Source organism: Pinus tabuliformis, chromosome 8 (assembly GCF_031772625.1).
Source record: "Pinus tabuliformis cultivar Carrire ecotype Pingquan chromosome 8, CPIR1, whole genome shotgun sequence".
Taxonomy (NCBI): Eukaryota; Viridiplantae; Streptophyta; class Pinopsida; order Pinales; family Pinaceae; genus Pinus; species Pinus tabuliformis.
Window position 1 is genome coordinate 1,143,231,619 of NC_142294.1, and position 17,927 is coordinate 1,143,249,545.

Consider the following 17,927-nt stretch of genomic DNA (forward strand, 5'->3'; position numbering starts at 1 on the left):
CTCTTAAATACTCAAATGGCTCGCTAGGAGGAGGTTTCATAAAAATATATGTAATATGTTCTTTAGTGCAAATATACTTGAGTCCTACAATTTATTCAGGTACCTTGTCTCTCAAGAAATGATACCTGATATGCATTATCTTGGAATTAATTATGGGATTCCTATAAATGTTAATAACATTATTATTAGTAGAAATAGTTAGAATGGGGTGACAACATTGAAATTTTATATCTTTCAGGGTTTATTTCATCCAAAGAATGTGTGCGCAACATGTCGCAATTGTTATGAAATCAAATTCAACTGTAGATATTGAGATAGAGTTTTTCTTTATACCTAGCCAAGACATAATGAAACTACCCAAAAATAAAGTTGCATTACTTGTTCCCATTTTTTCGTTAACACCATCCCCCCAATCTACATTTTTGTATGTTTTCAAGATGAAGTTTGTCTCCCTTGAATACCATAGGCCATAATCAATATTTCTCTTAATATATCTAAATATTCTTTTTACTGCATTTACATAGCCCTCCATCAGGTTGGATTTGAATCTGACTATTAATCCCACAAATTGCATTATATTAGGGCTTTTTATTGTTATATCTTATAAGTATTTTTATTTTTGACTTATAGATGGTCTTCTTTGCATTAGCATATTCATCATATTTTCTAAACTTGCACCATGTGACCATAGGTATGCTAATAGGTGCACATTCATACATGCAAAATTTCATCAGTATCTATTTTAGGTATTTCGTTTGAGAGAGAAAAATAAATTTATATGATTGAGAAACTTGTAATCCAAGGAGGAATGATAATTCAACCAACATAGACATCCCAAATTTGTTCTACATGTCTACTACAAATTGTTGACCCATTTGATCCTCGTCACTCTTAAATATGACATCATCCACATACACAACAATTATTAGTAAATATTTATTATCAGTTTAATGTAAATATTATTTCCTTCTTTGCATCTTCTGAATCCTTGCTACTGTAGATATCTATTAAGCATTGAATATCATTCTCTTGGATCTTGCTCTAATCCATGTGTTTTCTTTAGTTTACATACTTGATTTGTATGTTCCTATACCTTAGACGTGAAACATGGAAATTCTAAGAGGATTCTTATTTATTCTAATCTATCAATAGGTGTAATATTTTCTTCAAAGTAAATTCCTTCTACTTGTGCATACCCTTTCTAAACTAGCTTGAATTTACTCCTCACTACTTGTTCATCTTGCTGGATGTGGAGCCTGGTTATCTTCTTGATTCATAGGTCTAGTTTCAATCCCGTTTGGATCCAAATCCCTGACAGGGGGGTGTGGTGGGGGGCTTCCCCCCACTATTGCTTCCTGGGGGGTCGATGAGGGGAGGCTACATGTTTGGAGCCCACCCCTAGTGGGGCTTTGGGGGAAATTCCCCCGAAGCTAAAAATAGATGAAAATTTCCCTTGTAAAATATTGTAATTTCATAGTCAATATCATCCATTCAGTAGGTAAATGATCTAATGGTAGAAGGCAACCCCTCAGTTTATATGAGGGAACTGCATTGAAGATGATGATTATTATTTGGAGCAAGAAAGAGAGAGGAGACTATGTGAGAGTGAAGAGGAAATTACAGTGGATCAGTTGTAGGTTGTATCTCTTCATCTTGCAGGATAGTATAAAAGGAAGGACTTGCTTTTCTCCTGTGGATGTCGACAAAGTTGGGTGAACCACATATATTTTTGTCTCTCTTTTTCTATTCATTGATGTATTTGTGTTTTCACAATATTTTTTGTATTTTATTGCTATGTTAATTAATTTCTAACAACTGGCATTAGAGCCAAAGGTTTATTTGAATGATAAAGTCACAGGAGAGAAGGGTTACTACTTTGAGTGGGAGCAATAGCAGAAGATGGTAGGTTTAGGGTCAATAATTTTAATGACCAAAACTACTATTCATGGAAGGTGCAGATGGAAGATTATATGTGTCAAAAATATATGTACCTATCATTGAGTGGAAATAAGAAGAAGTTTACAAGTATGTTTTACAAAGAATGGGATATTCTTGATGAAAAATCATTAGAAACAATATGGTTGTGCCTGGTAGCATCAATATCCTTCAATATTTCAAAGGAAACAATAACAAAAGGTATAATGAGGTCCTTGTGAAACTATATTAGAAACCCTCATCCTCGATTAACATATTTCTTATGAAGTGTTTGTTTAATATGAATATGCAAAAAGGTGGATATGTTGTTGATCATTTAAATGAGTTTGATACGGTTACTAGTTAGTTAAGTTCTATAGGGGTAAATTTTGATGATCAAGTTAGGGCTCTATTATTTGTATGATCATTAAAAAAAATTTGGAATGGTTTAGTTATGGCCATTAGTAACTTTGTCCCTAGATGTAGTACTTTAAAGTTTGATTATGTTGTCAGTGCCATCCTTAGCAAGTAAATGTGATAGAAAGTCTTCGGTGAGACATCAGGTAATTCTTTGACTATAGAGACTAGGGGAAGAAAATGGAAAGATGAAGGAGCCTAGGAAATCATAGTAAGTTAAGAAAAGGTAGATCCAAATCTAGATCAAGGATAGTGTGCTAGATATGTGGGAAGAAAGGACAGTTGAATAAAGACTGCAAATCTCAGAAGGGAATAGAAGTAGATCAACAAGAAGAGACAAATGATGAAGCAAATCTGACAAGTGATCTGCTGCAAGATTATTTGATTCTCTCATTAGAGAATATTACTGATGCCTAGTTGGTAGATTTAGTGGCCTCATTCCATGCCACATCTGATAGGAAACATTTTCATGACTATATTCAAGAAGATTTTGGACACGTTTGTCTATGTGATGATAAACCCTGTAAAATCATTAGAATGGGTAAGGTTTTTATTAAGAAACATAATGGGACCCAATGCATATTAAAGGAGGTAAGGCATGTTCTAGATATAAAGAAAAATCTAATTTCAACAGGGAAGTTGGGAGGTAAATGTTGTGTAACTACTTTTATAGACAAAACCTGGAAGGTCACTAAAAGAGCCCTGGTAATAGAAAAAAGAGAAAATGTTTGTACATTGTATTTATGCAATAGTGTTTCTAATTATGTTAATGATTTAACCTCCACAGGAGCATATACAACACTTTGGCATCATAGTCTCAGGCACATGAGTCAGAAGGGGAGACAGATTATTCACTCAAGAAATTTATTGATAGGTTTGAAGAATGTAGATTTGGATTTATGTGAAAATTTTGTTTATCGAAAACAAAAGAGATTCAGATTTATCAAAGTTGGGAAGGAAAAGAAGAGTGAAAATTTAGAGCTTGTCCACACAGATGTATGATGACATCCTTAGGTATCATCTCTCGGTGGCTATATTATGTTACTTTGATTGATGATGCAACTAGGAAAACCTGGATTTATTGTATTCGAAATGAATATGATGTATTTGATACTTTCAAGAAATAGAATGCTTTGGTTAGGAATGAGACATGAAATAAGTTGAAGTGTATCATATCAAACAATGGAGCTGAATACTACAGCAAATATTTTGATAACTATTGTTCGGAGAATGAAATTCACAGAGAGAAGATAGTTCTGGGAATACCATAGCAAAATAGTGTATCAGAAAGGATGAACACGACAATTATGGAGCGTGAAAGGTGCATGAGATTGCATCCAGGATTTCCCTTACAATTTTGGGAAAATGTTGTAAATACTGTGTCTAATCTAATAAATAGAGGGCCTTCAAGTTCTTTGGATGGTGGTATTCCAAAGGAGGAATGGCTAGGTAAAAAGGTAAATTACTCATTTTTAAAGACTTTTGGCTATGAAGCTATTGTTCACATCAACAAATAAAATAGAACAAATCTTGAGGAAAAGTCAAAGAAATGTACCTTTATTGGATATGGTGTAAATGATTTTGGTTATCACTTATATGATTATGAAAAGAACAAAATCATTAGGAGTAGAGATGTCATATTCAATTAAAAGGTCTTGTATAAGGATTAAATGCAAAAAAAAAAAATAACAAAAGGAAATCAAAGAATACATAGTGCTTGATGAGATCATGGCAAAAGAAAAGGTTCCTGAAAATCAAAACGATAAGTAGCCACAACAACAATAGCAGCCACAACAACAACAGGCACCTCAAACACATGAAATTGGTGTTAGAATATCTACCATGATAACTAGACCACCTGAACGATTCTGTCCTTCATTATACTATGTATTGTTGAATAATTCTCGTAAACAAGAAAGATATGAAGAAGAAATGCAGGTAGAAACCAGGAAGAAGTGGGAGCAAGAAATTGAAGAAGAGATGGACTCCTTGATGCAGAACCAAACTTGGGACTTAGTAAAGTTGCCTGCTGGTATAACATTATTGTACAATAAAAGGGTTTATAGGTTGACGGAATAAGATGAAGGTAAACAAAGGTATAAGGCTAGACTTGTGGTGAAGGGATTTGCACAAAATAAAGGTATAGACTCTGATGACCTTTTGTTTTCCTATTGTTAAAATGACTTCAACTTGAACTATTTTATGTCTAGTGGAAACATAAGATTTTCATCTTGAGTAATTAAATGTAAAGAGAACCTTTATCCATGGGAATTTGGAGTAAGAAATATATATGATGCAAGCACAAGGGTATGAGGTTGAACGGAAGGATAAATTAGTGTGCAAATTGAAGACAAGCTTGTATGGCTTAAAAACATCTCCAAGGCAGTGGTATCTAAAATTTGATAGGTTTATGCCTAAACAAGGTTATACTAGATGTCACCCACACTATTGTGTTTATTTTAAAAGGAAAAATGATAGAATCTATATTATATTTCTATTCTATGTAAATGAAATGCTTACTGCAAGGTATAACATGCAGGAAATAAATATGCTCCAAGGAAAATTGGAAAATTCATTTGCAATGAAGGATTTGGGTGTTGCAAAACAAATCCTTTGTATGAGAATAACTACAGATAGGAAACATCAGAAATTAACATTGTCTCAAAGTGAGTACATAGAAAATGTGATGTAAAGATTTAATATGCAGAATGAAAAACCAGTCAATGCACCATTTGCTAGCCATTTCGAACTATGTAAGGAGATGTGTCCCAAGAACCAATAAGAGATGGATTATATGTATAAAGTTCCATACACATCAATTGTTGGAAGCTTAATATATTCCATGTTATGTACAAGACCTAATATCTCAAAAGTATTGGGACTTTAAGAAGGTATATGAATAATCTGGGAAAAGAGAATTGGATGACACCGAAGTGGATTCTCGGGTATTTGACAGGTACCACAAATTAAGAATTAGGTTTTGAAGGTACAAAAATTACTCTACAGGGATATGTTGATATAGATATGGCAGGTGATGGAGATAATAGGAGGAGAACCACAGGTTATGTGTTTATTGTAGGTGGAATGATTGTTAGTCAGGTTTCAAAATTGCAAAACATTGTTGCAATTTCAACAACAGAAGCAGAGTATGTTGTTGCTATAGAGGTTAGTAAAGAAATTATTTGGCTACAACAGTATATGGATGAGTTGGGAAAGGAGAAGGAGATGAGCAAGTTATATAGTGATATCCAAAGTTTCATTCATATTGCAAAGAACTCTACCTTTCATTCTAAGGCTAAACATATACAACTTAGGTATCATTTCATACGGGTTAGTGTTGGATTATGGACAATTGAGGCTGGAAAAGATACACACTACTAGAATCTTGCAAATGTATTGACAAAGGTTGTAACCATAGAGAAATTGAGTTGTTGCTCAGTTTCAATTAGCCTTCAAGAATGGTGATGAAGATAAGAAATATCTAGGTCCAAAGTGGAAGAATTTTCTAGCAAGTGAAGCAATGATGGAGTTAATATAATCAGTCTCCAAGTGGGAGATTGCTGGATGTGGAGCGTTATTATCTTCCTGCTTCAAAGGTATTTTTTTAGTTGTGTTTGGATCCAAATCGCTGACGAGGTGCGTGGGGGTGCTTCCACCCCACTAATGTTTCCTATGGGGTTTAGGTTGGGGTAGCTACATGTTGGCAACACCCTCGAAGCTAAAAATAGATGAAAATTTTCCTTGTAAAATATTGTAGTTTCATAGTCAGTCTAGGCCATTCATTAGGTAGATGATCTGATGATAGAATTTATGTTTAGTTTAGGGTTTTTTTCCTAGAAGGAAACCCCTTGGTTTATATGAAGGAATTGTATTATGGATGATGATTATTACTCGAAGCGAAAAAGAGAGAGGAGGTTGTGTGAGAGTGAAGAGGAAATTATAGTGTATCTCTTGTAAATTCTATCTCTTCATTTTGTAGAATAATATAAAAGGAAGGATTGGTTCTTTCTTTGTGGACATAGCCCAAATTGGGTGAACCACGTATACCTATGTCTCTCTTGTTCTATTCATTTTTGTATTTGTGCTTTCACAATATTTTGTGTATTTCATTGCTTTGTTAATTAATTTCTAACACATGTTCATTCAAATTATTTCAAAAGTACCACTTGGTGTTAATAATATTATTTCCCTTTGGTTTAGGAACAATTTCCCATGTCTCATTCTTCTTTATATTATATAGTTATCCATTCATGGCCATGCTGCAATGCTTACCTTTACTAGCTTCACCAAAACAAATGGGTTCTATTTTGGACAATAGTACTAGATTTGCATGTATCATGGTGTTGATTAATTTCCATATAGTATGAAACCATGAACCATTGTTTCCAAATATTTTATTTTGATGATGGTTTTTTTGCACATATCTTGATGGAGTTTTATTCTACTGAGGTGTTATATCTTCTTCCTCTTTATTTTTTCTTCTTGTTCTTCCTTTTCTATATCGATGCTTATTATTTTATCTAATGATTCATTTGTTTGTGTCCTTGTTGTGTCTGACACTACTTCATCTATGCTTACATCAATACATTCCACTATCTTTTGTAGTCATTTAGTGTAGCATGTGTTCCCTTTCCTTATTGGTGAGTAACCAAGGAAGATCTTCTCATTAGCTTTGCAGTCTAATTTTTTTAAATTGTCTTAAGTCCTATTGATGTGGAACTTGCCTCCAAACACTCTTAGATTCTTGCATGGTATTATTATACCTCTCCACGACTCATAAGTATTCTTATCTCTATTTACTCTGAGTCAAAATCTATTTGATATGTAATAATTTTTTGTGTTTCTTCTCCCCAAAAGATATTTAGAACCTTTTCCTCATCCATCATCATTCTTTCCATATTTTGTATTGATATATTCTTTCTTTCAACTACTCCATTCTATTGGTAGCTTATAGATATAAAGTTTGTCTTCTAATTCCATTATCTTCATAGAATTCCTCGAACTCAATTGGAGTAAATTCTCCTTCTCTATTGGATCTCAAGCACCTAATATTTAGATCCACTTCATTTTCAACATGAGCTTTGAATACCTTCAATTTTTTGAGGGATTCTAACTTTTCACTAATTACCATGATCCATAATTCCCTAATATAATCAACAATTAAAATTATGAATTATCTTTCTGCTTTTAAGGCTCACGGTCTTGTTGGGATGCATATATCTATATGAAGTAGCTCTAGTGTTCTAGTCATTGAATATTATTTTGTCTTGAAGTGGAACCTTGTGTTATTCCAAAACTAACATGGTTTTCACATGGAATTATTTGGCTTTGATATCTTTAGAATTTCCCTTACTGATTATGCCTTGCTAATTTTTGGCATATTCTCAAAGGTGGTATGCCTCATTCTTCTATCTCATAATCAAATTTCATCCATGCTACTTAGGCAACATTTTTCTTTGCCTGCATCAAAGACATATATATTACTAGGACTATTATTTTCTTTGGTTATCAATTTTATATTTTTTTCTTTCATTATTTTACATTACTTAGAGTGAAATGTGAGGTTGTAACTTTGGTCACAAATTTGACTTGCACTCAACAAAGCTTCATACAATCAACATATAAGATATTTTTAGGTTTAGTCTTTTCACTGAGATAGATTTTGAGTTTACCTTTTATCTTGGCTAGTACATCATTTCCAAAGGTGACACTTCCTCCTTTGTCTTATTTAAAAAAAAAAATATCTTGTCCCATATCATGTGCTTTGTGCATCCACTGTTAATATACCATTGACCTTCTGGATTATGAACACACACAAAAATTCCACATTCCTCGTATTTTTTCTGATTTCTTTTTCCACTTATGAGTGTATTGTCTTTTTTTAAATTGTTGATGCATAGAAGAGTTCACAAATTTGATCCTACATATAGTTATTTTGTACCAAAAATTATTACAAGCATAACATTCAATTTTATCTGACAGAGGAGAAAACACAATGTCCTTAAAAGAATTACCTGATCTAGGAATTAAGGACATGACTAGATCTAACATTTTCATAATGTATATATCTCTAAGGTCTGCAATCTGTGGCCTTATGGCTAAAGTTATGACATGAGAAAGCAATAGCCATAAAAGGGTACCTAGAGGAGTGACTTTTCTAAATTCTTTCTAATTTTATTGTTGATTCCTTAGCCTACTATGAGTATGTTTTGTGGAGATGATAAGATCATCACTTTGAGGTTTCTTCCTTTTGTAGGTTCCTCTATTCTCTTCATTGGTCCTTCCTTTGACCTCATTTACATATTTGATATGATCCTTTTTATGTGGGGACTTTGTGCTTGCATCTCCTTTCAAGATCTCAAAATTTCGTTTCTAACCCAAGCTTTTATTGATTATGGGTTATTTAGGATTAATGAGGATGTAATCATTAGTTTCAGATCCCTTTACAAATATCAATTTAAAATCCAATTGACCTTTATACTTTTCTATATATTTTCATAAATCGACTACCTCTGCTTCAACCCTCTAACAATTTATTTCCCATTCTATCAATAACTAATTTGAAAGGATTTCTTCTCTTCTATTTGCTTCCTCAAGTTGGGTCTTCAAATGGATGATTGCGTTTGTCAGAATTTGGATCTCTCTTTTAAAATTTCTTTGATAGTTCCCCTTTTAGGAATACATTTTCATCTTCTAATATTTCACAAATATCTATTTTATCTTTTATTTATTTTATCAATGTTTCTTGAGTTGTTTTTGCTTCTTTTAGTTGAACCTTTTGGAGACTAATTTACCCTTTATCATAACAATGGTTTTATTTTTCTACATTTAGTAGGTGTTCTTTCAATTTCTGGTTCTTTCTTCTGGACATCTTTATTTCATCCTAAAAATTAAACAATTCTCATTAAATATAAACTCCACATTTACCTTCTTCTAGTAGAGTCTAACTTATATCTATAAATATGTTTAGTTTCAAAATAATTCATCCAACACTTATTCAGATGTTCATTGATTGTTTTCTTTTGATGAGCAATTTCCCTCTGGAATACAAGCTCTTCTTCTTCTAATATTGTACTCTCTTGCCTTTTGGATCTACTTATTTTCTTATAGTCTCTCTCGTTTTATTGATTTTATACATTCAAATAAGGACATTGTGAAATAAAGTAACCAACTTTACCGTAATCAAAGCATTTTAAAGGTAAACTACCTTTATACTTTCTAGATCCCCTTTTCATCTTTCTGATGAACTGGGACACTTATAGATATAACTCATGATTTGAGCATTCTTGAGGTCCCTTTTCCTTATTTGAGGCTTTTGAATGTGTCCTCCTTTCAATCTTGACCTTTCTTTTCCAATTCTCATTTCATAGGCTCTAAGAAACTTGTTTAAATATTCCATCTTTTAGTTCCTTCATCTTCTCAATGGTCAATGTCTTGGCATTGAACCTCATAGGAAGATATCTTAATACCTTTTGAGAAATAATTTCTTTTTCGAAATTTTCATTAAGGCCTTTAATAGTATTTACAACTTTATCAACTCTAATGAAAAATGTTGCAATATTTTCATCTTCACTCATTTTTAGGCTCTCAAACCTCATTCTATTAGTTTGAAGTTTGGCATTATTTACCTTCTCATCTCATTCATATCTACTCTAGAGTATATCTTAGATCACCTTGGTGGACTTATAGTGCATTACTTCCATGAAATTTCATTCAAGAATAGCACAAAGAATTGTGTTCATTACCTTTGCATTTCTTGCAAATTCCCTTCTTCCATTTGGATCTATTGGAGGATTATATGGAGTCTTGTATCCATCTTCAACAAAAACCCAATTATCAACACTAAGAAACATTAAATAAGCACCCATTCATACTTTCTGAAAGTTATAATTTTTCCCATAAATGTGTGGAACTCTAATTGAGAGGGATCCATTCTGAATGGCCATTAATTCCATTAAGTTCTACCTTCCAATGGTTAGTCTATTCCTTAAGGAAAATGAATTAATATTTTTTTTTGGATTTATCAATTATATTGGGGGGTGAATTAGTATAGTAAAATTTAGCAATTATTTAAAAAATTAAATCACAAAAAATACACCAATTAGATCAAGGTATTGAGCACAAGATATATGTTGGAACCCATCTCAGAGAATACCAAAAAAAACATTTTATTTATATGATCAAAGCATACACCAACCCACTATTAAAATATTTCCATGAACCAACCTGTTATGCTCTTAACCTGCAAAGCAATACCCAAGCGAAGAAAAGAAACCGAGAACACAGAATATGCGAAGAAAATATACCCAGAACACAGAATAGCAATGATTTTATTATTCAGAGAGAAATGTTCACAGGCCTCTTCGAGGGGGCAACCTCCAATAGAGCAGAGCTTGATTACAAAACAAGACACGATGCTCCTCGCAGGGAGTCTCTATCCTTTATATATGACTCATACATGCAATACCACGGGCCAATATCGTGGGTTTTATTAATACCATCTATCTAATACTACCGCCCATTTGCAACTAACTGTGGTCCCGTCATTAATTGCGGGTTAACCACTTACAAATATTAATATGGGCTTTATTGACTCTTGACTATGACGTGATCCCATGACATAAATAAGGGGGTTAGGGTGGGACCCTAACATGCCCTCCCCCTTAAGACTAGCCTTGTCCTCAAGGCTGAAGCTGTGGAAACTGCTGAAGAATAGTGGCTGGTTCCCAAGTTGCATCTTCCGGAGAGGTGTCATTCCATCTGACGAGGACCTCCTTAAGCATGCGGCCGCGCAGGTGCTTCTCTCGTGTGTCTAGAACCTGTTCAGGTTGAAGCCAGATTGACCCTTCTTTGTCCAATTCAGGTAGACTGGTTTGAACTTGGCAATTGTTCCCAATCACTTTCTTGAGGCACGATACATGGAAAACTGGGTGGATTTTTGTTGTAGGTGGCAAAGCCAACTTGTAAGCCACTTCTCCAATGCGCTGAAGTACTTGGTATGGTCCGTAGAATTTTGGAGAGAGCTTTTGACAACCCTTGTCTTTGAGTGATGTTTGCTTATATGGTTGCAGCCTCAAAAAGACCTGATCCCCTTCTTGAAATTGCCGCTCTGAGCGATGTTGGTCAGCCTGTTGCTTCATACGGTTCTGAGCTTGATGAAGATTCTCGCGCAGATGGGCAAGCATGGTTGCGCGGTGTTGTAGGAGTTGATCCACGACTTGTACTTTGGAGCACCTCGTGAGATAAGAAGTAGGGGAAGGAAGAAGTTCTCCATAGACTGCTTCATAGGGAGTCATTTTTGTGGTGGCATGATAGTTGGTGTTATACCACCATTCCGCCAGAGGTAACCACCGTACCCAAAGGTGTTGTTTTTCTGAAGTGAAACACCTAAGGTAGGTTTCTAGACATTTGTTGACAGCTTCGATTTGACCATCTATTTGCAGATGATATGAAGTACTGAGTTTGAGTTGAGTGCCTTGTATTTTGAAGAGCTCCTGCCAAAAATTACTGGTGAAGATTGGGTCGCGGTCGGACACAATAGAAGTGGGCATGCCATGCAATTTGAAGATCTGATCCATGAAAGTTTGAGCAACCAAAGTGGGTGTGAATGGTTGGGGTAGGGCGCAGAAATGAGCATACTTCGATAGTCGGTCCACAACCACCATGATGACTGACTTGTTCCCAGACTTTGGAAGACCTGTAATGAAATCCATGGAGACCTCCGTCCAAATTGATGCCGGAATGGGCAATGGTTGTAATGTGCCTGGTGTGTTGGCGGTTTCCCCTTTGTGGCGTTGACAGACGTCACATTCTGCTACGAAGGTAAGGATGTCCTGTTTCATGCCGGCCCAAAAAAATGATCTTCTGGTGCGAGCATATGTCTTTTGAAAGCCCGAATGTCCTGCAATGGGAGATGAGTGCAATTCTGCTAAAATGCGACTTTTGAGGGTGGATGTTGGTGATATTACGACTCTGTCCTTGTAGCGAAGAATATCATTCTGCCACGAGTAGCCCTTGCTGGAATTAGGATCTACCTGCAATTGAGAAATGAGTTGAGAGAGCCCGGGATGTGAAAACCATTTGCTGCGAGCCTCTTCAATCCAGTCTGGAATGGGGAGTGAAATTGCGAGCATAGTACTTTCCTCCTCAAATTGGCGCGACAATGCATCTGCTACCCTGTTGTCTTTCCCTTTCTTGTAAATGATCTCATAATCATATCCCAGCATTTTGGCTAACCATTTATTTTGTTGTGGGGAATATAGGCGTTGCTCCAAAAAATATTTAAGACTGTGATGATCTGTGCGGATTTGGAAACGTCGCCCCAACAAGTAAGGTCGCCAGGTCTCGACTGCATGTAAGATGGCCATCATTTCCTTCTCGTAGGTAGATTGGCCCAGATTCCTCCCACTTAGCTGTTGGCTGGTGAAGGCCAATGGTCGCCCTTCCTGCATTAAGACTGCTCCAATACCTGTTCCCGAAGCATCAGATTCAATGACAAATGATTTGGTGAAGTCCGGTAGTGCTAAGACAGGAGTGGAACACATGGCGGTTTTGAGAGCGGTAAATGCCTGTTGTGCTTCTTCGTTCCAGAAGAAGGAATTTTTCTTTAGGAGTTGCGTTAGGGGCTTCGCTATGCGGCCATAGTTGCGGACAAATTTACGATAATAGCCTGTGAGACCCAAAAATCCTCTCAAGCTTTTCAAGGTCTTAGGTTGAGGCCATTCTTGCATTGACTGGATCTTTTTTCGGTCCACCTTGACACCTTCACGCCCCACAATGTGGCCCAAATACTCAACTTCTTCCATGCCAAACGAACACTTAGACATCTTGACAAATAATTTATGCGTGCGGAGCAGTTGCAAGAGTAGATGTACATGCTGAAGATGTGACGCCCAAGTGCCACTATAGATGAGGATGTCATCGAAGAAGACAAGGACAAATTTTCTGAGATATGGTTTGAGGAGGTGATTCATAAGGCTCTGAAAAGTAGAGGGGGCATTACAGAGACCAAATGGCATGACCAGGAACTCATAATGGCCTTCATGAGTTCTGAAAGCTGTCTTGCGAATGTCAACTTCCTTCATGCGAATTTGGTGGTAGCCTGAGCGAAGATCCAACTTAGTGAAGAATTGAGCCCCATTGAGTTTGTCCAGCAAATCGTCAACCACTGGGATGGGAAATTTATCTTTGACTGTTAACTTATTGAGGGCCCTAAAGTCTGGACACATCCGCCACTCCCCATCTTTCTTGAGGACCATGACCACTGGAGATGAATAAGGACTAATGCTGGGACGAATGACACCTGCTTCCAACAATTCCTTGATGATTTTTTCTATTTCATTCTTTTGGGTGAACGGATATCTGTATGGCCGCACATTTGGGGGTTGGGCCCCTGGAACCAATGTGATGCTATGATCATGTTCCCCTCGCGAGGGTGGAAGCTCATGAGGCTTGTCAAAGACAGTCCGATGTTTATTTAAAATCTGTTGCATCTCAGGATGAATTGGCGGGGGCATGGTTTCGACTACCTGGATGGCATTAAATTGAGCTACCACTCCATGATGGCCCTTTTTTAACAATTTTTCCATCCTATGCGAGCTGATGATAGAGGGGGCTCTCGTTTGTAGTCCACGGAGGGTATGTGTGGAGTTGTTTTGCTTAAAAATCATATCTAACTCCTGGAAATCCATTGTGATTGGCCCAAGAGTGCGGAGCCATTCCGCGCCGAGGACAATGTCGCAACCCCCCATGTGTATTGCAAACATGTGGGTTTTCAATTGATAATCCCCCATTTGAATTTTGACATTTTCACAGCGACCTTCACATTTCATTGTGCCCCCATCTGCAATCTGGACTTGGAAGTTAGAAACTGCCCGGACGAAACAATGTGCTACTTCAGCGATCTTTTGGTGGATGAAATTATGGGTACTTCCACTATCAATCAAGACTACTATTGGGCGATGTTTAAGAAAACCCCTGATTTTGAGAGTTTGAGGGGAAGAAATTCCTGCCAATGCATTCAGCAAAATAATTGGTTCATCAGATACAATCTCCTTTTGGTTATCTTCTACGATCGCCTCCAGTTCCTCAAGTGGTGGATCTTCCTCTGTGGAGCTGTAGTCAGTGGCATCTATTTGAAAAAACTTGTGCTCTTTGCATTTATGACCCGGGGAATATTTTTCATCACAGTAGTAACATAGTCCTTGCTTCCTTCTTTCGGCCATTTCCGCAGGTGACACCTTTTGAATCTTAAGTGTCTGAGTCATATTGGGAGCCTGTGAGGGACAACCTTTAGCGGGGAAGTTGGGGCGGCTGGATTGGGCTGTTAATGCACGCTCCACCTTACGGGCTACCTGGCAAGCCTCTGTCCATGTGGGAGGGTGGTGGAGTAGAACCTGAGCTTTGATTGCTTCTTTAAGACCGCTGATAAAGCATTCCATGTAGAACTCATCTGTGAGACCCTTAGTGCAAAAGGCTAAGGCTTCAAAAGCAGTAATATATTCCTCCACTGTACCCGTCTGTCGGAGCTTAGTGAGACGCCCCAAAAAACAGTCTTCCTGTTCAAAGCGACTGCGAAGAGTTTTGGCAAATTAGGCCCAATTCTGAAAATGTCCATTGCAACGCTGATGCCATTCCTTCCATTTCCATCGTTCATTGTCCAAGTACATGGTGCCAACCATAAGCTTAGTCCCCTCATCTGTGATATGATTTAATTGGAAATACTGCTCCATTTGTGCTAGCCATGCGGACGTGTGAGAACCGTCAAATTTCTGCATATCCAACTTGGGAGGTCACTGACTAGGTGGTGGATGGGAGTGCCAAACGTGAGGAGAGTGGCTAGACTCACCCTCATGGTATTCATGGCCATTATACGCCTCCTCGTGGGCTGGCTTCTTGCCCTTTGGGAATGCCTCCTGTAACTGGTTACTTATTCCTTTAAGCTCAAGTTCTATGTGGTTACTCATTCCTTGAAGGTCAAGTTTGATCTTGTTCACCGCAGTTTGGAGGGAGTTCACATAGTTTTCAATTTTTGTCGATCCTTTCATTGGCCATTGCTTGAGCGTGAGTTTCTACCATACACCAACCTGATGAAAAATTGGGACCGCCTAAAAATTTTTACTAAGAAATTGAATGGTACCACCTTGCTCAGCTCGTCGTCCTGATACTGATGGGCTAGGTCACCAATAAGCGCCCCGGAAGATCTCAGACTCGTTTTTTTTTTTTTTTGGAAAACTCCTAATGGAGTTTTACTCCTTCCTGATCAATACTGCAGTCGCCAAATCCTCAAAATGTCAATGCCGCCAAAAGTCCTGCGAAAATTATATCCAGGTACAAGAACCCTTCACAACTACTCCGATCTGGTGGATCTGAGAGATCTGAATGGTGGAACAACTGCTGCTGCTGATCTGGAATATCCGATCTGGTGGATCTGAGAGATCTGAATGGTGGAACAATTGCTGCTGCTGATCTGGAATAGATGATGTGTGATCCCCTGATAGAAAGGGAACTATGGTCTTGGGGAGTGTCAGGTGCTACAGATCGCAATATACATAAGGGTCTGACAGTAGTAGTCGACCCAATGTTTCAGGGCTCTAATTAAGGAGGATCGACCGTACCCTTAGCCGTACAACCCGACTACCCTATCGTACGGGCGAGTAATCTCTCCGAGTGCTATTCTCAGTGTACTGTAGCCACAAGACGGCCGAAGGTTTATCTATGGCGAGGTTTCAAGGGAGCTAGGGGGGCTTCCTATATACCCAGAGGGTACGTGGAAGATAGTCTGTGTGTGGTTCTGTCTAATGCACTACTACTCGAAGGGGTACCCACAGGGGTTACAAGGGAGTCCAACAAATGTGACCACCTCTTGTATTTCCTCCATGCATGCCTCCCCAAATCCGCAGATTTATGTGCTTAACGACAGATCCCGTGGTTTAAAGACGCCGGAACACGTCTCTAGCCAAAAAAAAAAAAAAAAATTGCTAAAATTTGGAGATCCCACCGAGCCCTGGAAAGTGCTCTGATACCACTTGTTATGCTCTTAACCTGCAAAGCAATACCCAAGTGAAGAAAAGATACCGAGAACACAGAATATGCGAAGAAAATATACCCAGAACACAGAATAGCAATGATTTTATTATTCAGAGAGAAATGTTCACGGGCCTCTTCGAGGGGGCAACCTCCAATAGAGCAGAGCTTGATTACAAAACAAGACACGATGCTCCTCGCAGGGAGTCTCTATCCTTTATATATGACTCATACATGCAATACCACGGGCCAATATCGTGGGTTTTATTACTACCATCTATCTAATACTACCGCCCATTTACCATCTATCTAATACTACCGCCCATTTGCAACTAACTGTGGTCCCGTCATTAATTGCGGGTTAACCACTTACAAATATTAATATGGGCTTTATTGACTCTTGACTATGACGTGATCCCATGACATAAATAAGAGGGTTAGGGTGGGACCCTAACACAACCTACAAGAGACACCAATCCCATCTACTTTGCAAGCACCAACTTTCTGGAGGCACCAACCTCCTCTGTATTTACAAGTGCTGACTCACTAGAGACATTCATTAGCGGATTGTTGACGTCTCAAATGTGCCTCATAAGAAAAATGTACAACCAAAATAAACTTTATGAGAACCAGTAGGATTAAATATGATGATGTCAACGATGGGGGGCGATTCACCTTTTTTGGAGTAAAAAGGTAAAAGTATTAAAAAATAGTAAAATAATAAAACTTCTTTTTCAACTCGTATTTTCAACTTATCTCCCTAAGTTTTTACTCGAATTTCGAGCAGGAGTACTTGTTGGATGAAAAAATTAATTCCTAACCCAAAAAGTACCCATGTTGCATACTTTTGATGGACTATGCTACATGAAAAATGAGAAATACATGGAAAAACGTAGTTGCAGTCACATTTTTCATGCATTTCTCATTTCTTTTGTAGCAGGGTTCATAGAAACTATGCAACATGGGTATTCCTTGTATGAGGAAACAAACTATGCATCCAACGAGTGTTTCCACTTGAAATTTGAGTAAACCCATATGGAGCTAAGCTAAAATCACGAGTTGAAAAAATAGTTTTTCCTTTTTCCCTCTAAAATTGGATGATGACATCTAATCCTATTTTATTATTTCCACTATTATTTTATAATTTCCTTAGAATTCCCATTTTATACCTCAAAAATACCCTAATGAATCCCCTCATATTTTCAAGTACCAACCTATTGGAGACACAAATTCCTTGTGGATCTACTTATCAAATTTATTATATCCTCTAGATCTTTACTTCATCATATTTTCATATTATATTTATAGTTGCCCTCTTTAACTATAACAAACTTTTTCATTTGGATCTTCTTCCTATTAATTCTTTCATAGTAGTAGTTTTTTGTTTATAATTAATAATAGTCATATCTCATGCTACTCAACACAACACTCGCACTTTGAAGATTCACACACATTGTTTATTTATGTTAAGATCTACCATCGTGCCATGTTTGTGCTTTATTTTGATCACTTACTAGATTAGATCTCTAAATATCTCGTCTCTTCACACAACTTTTACATTCACTTCACCT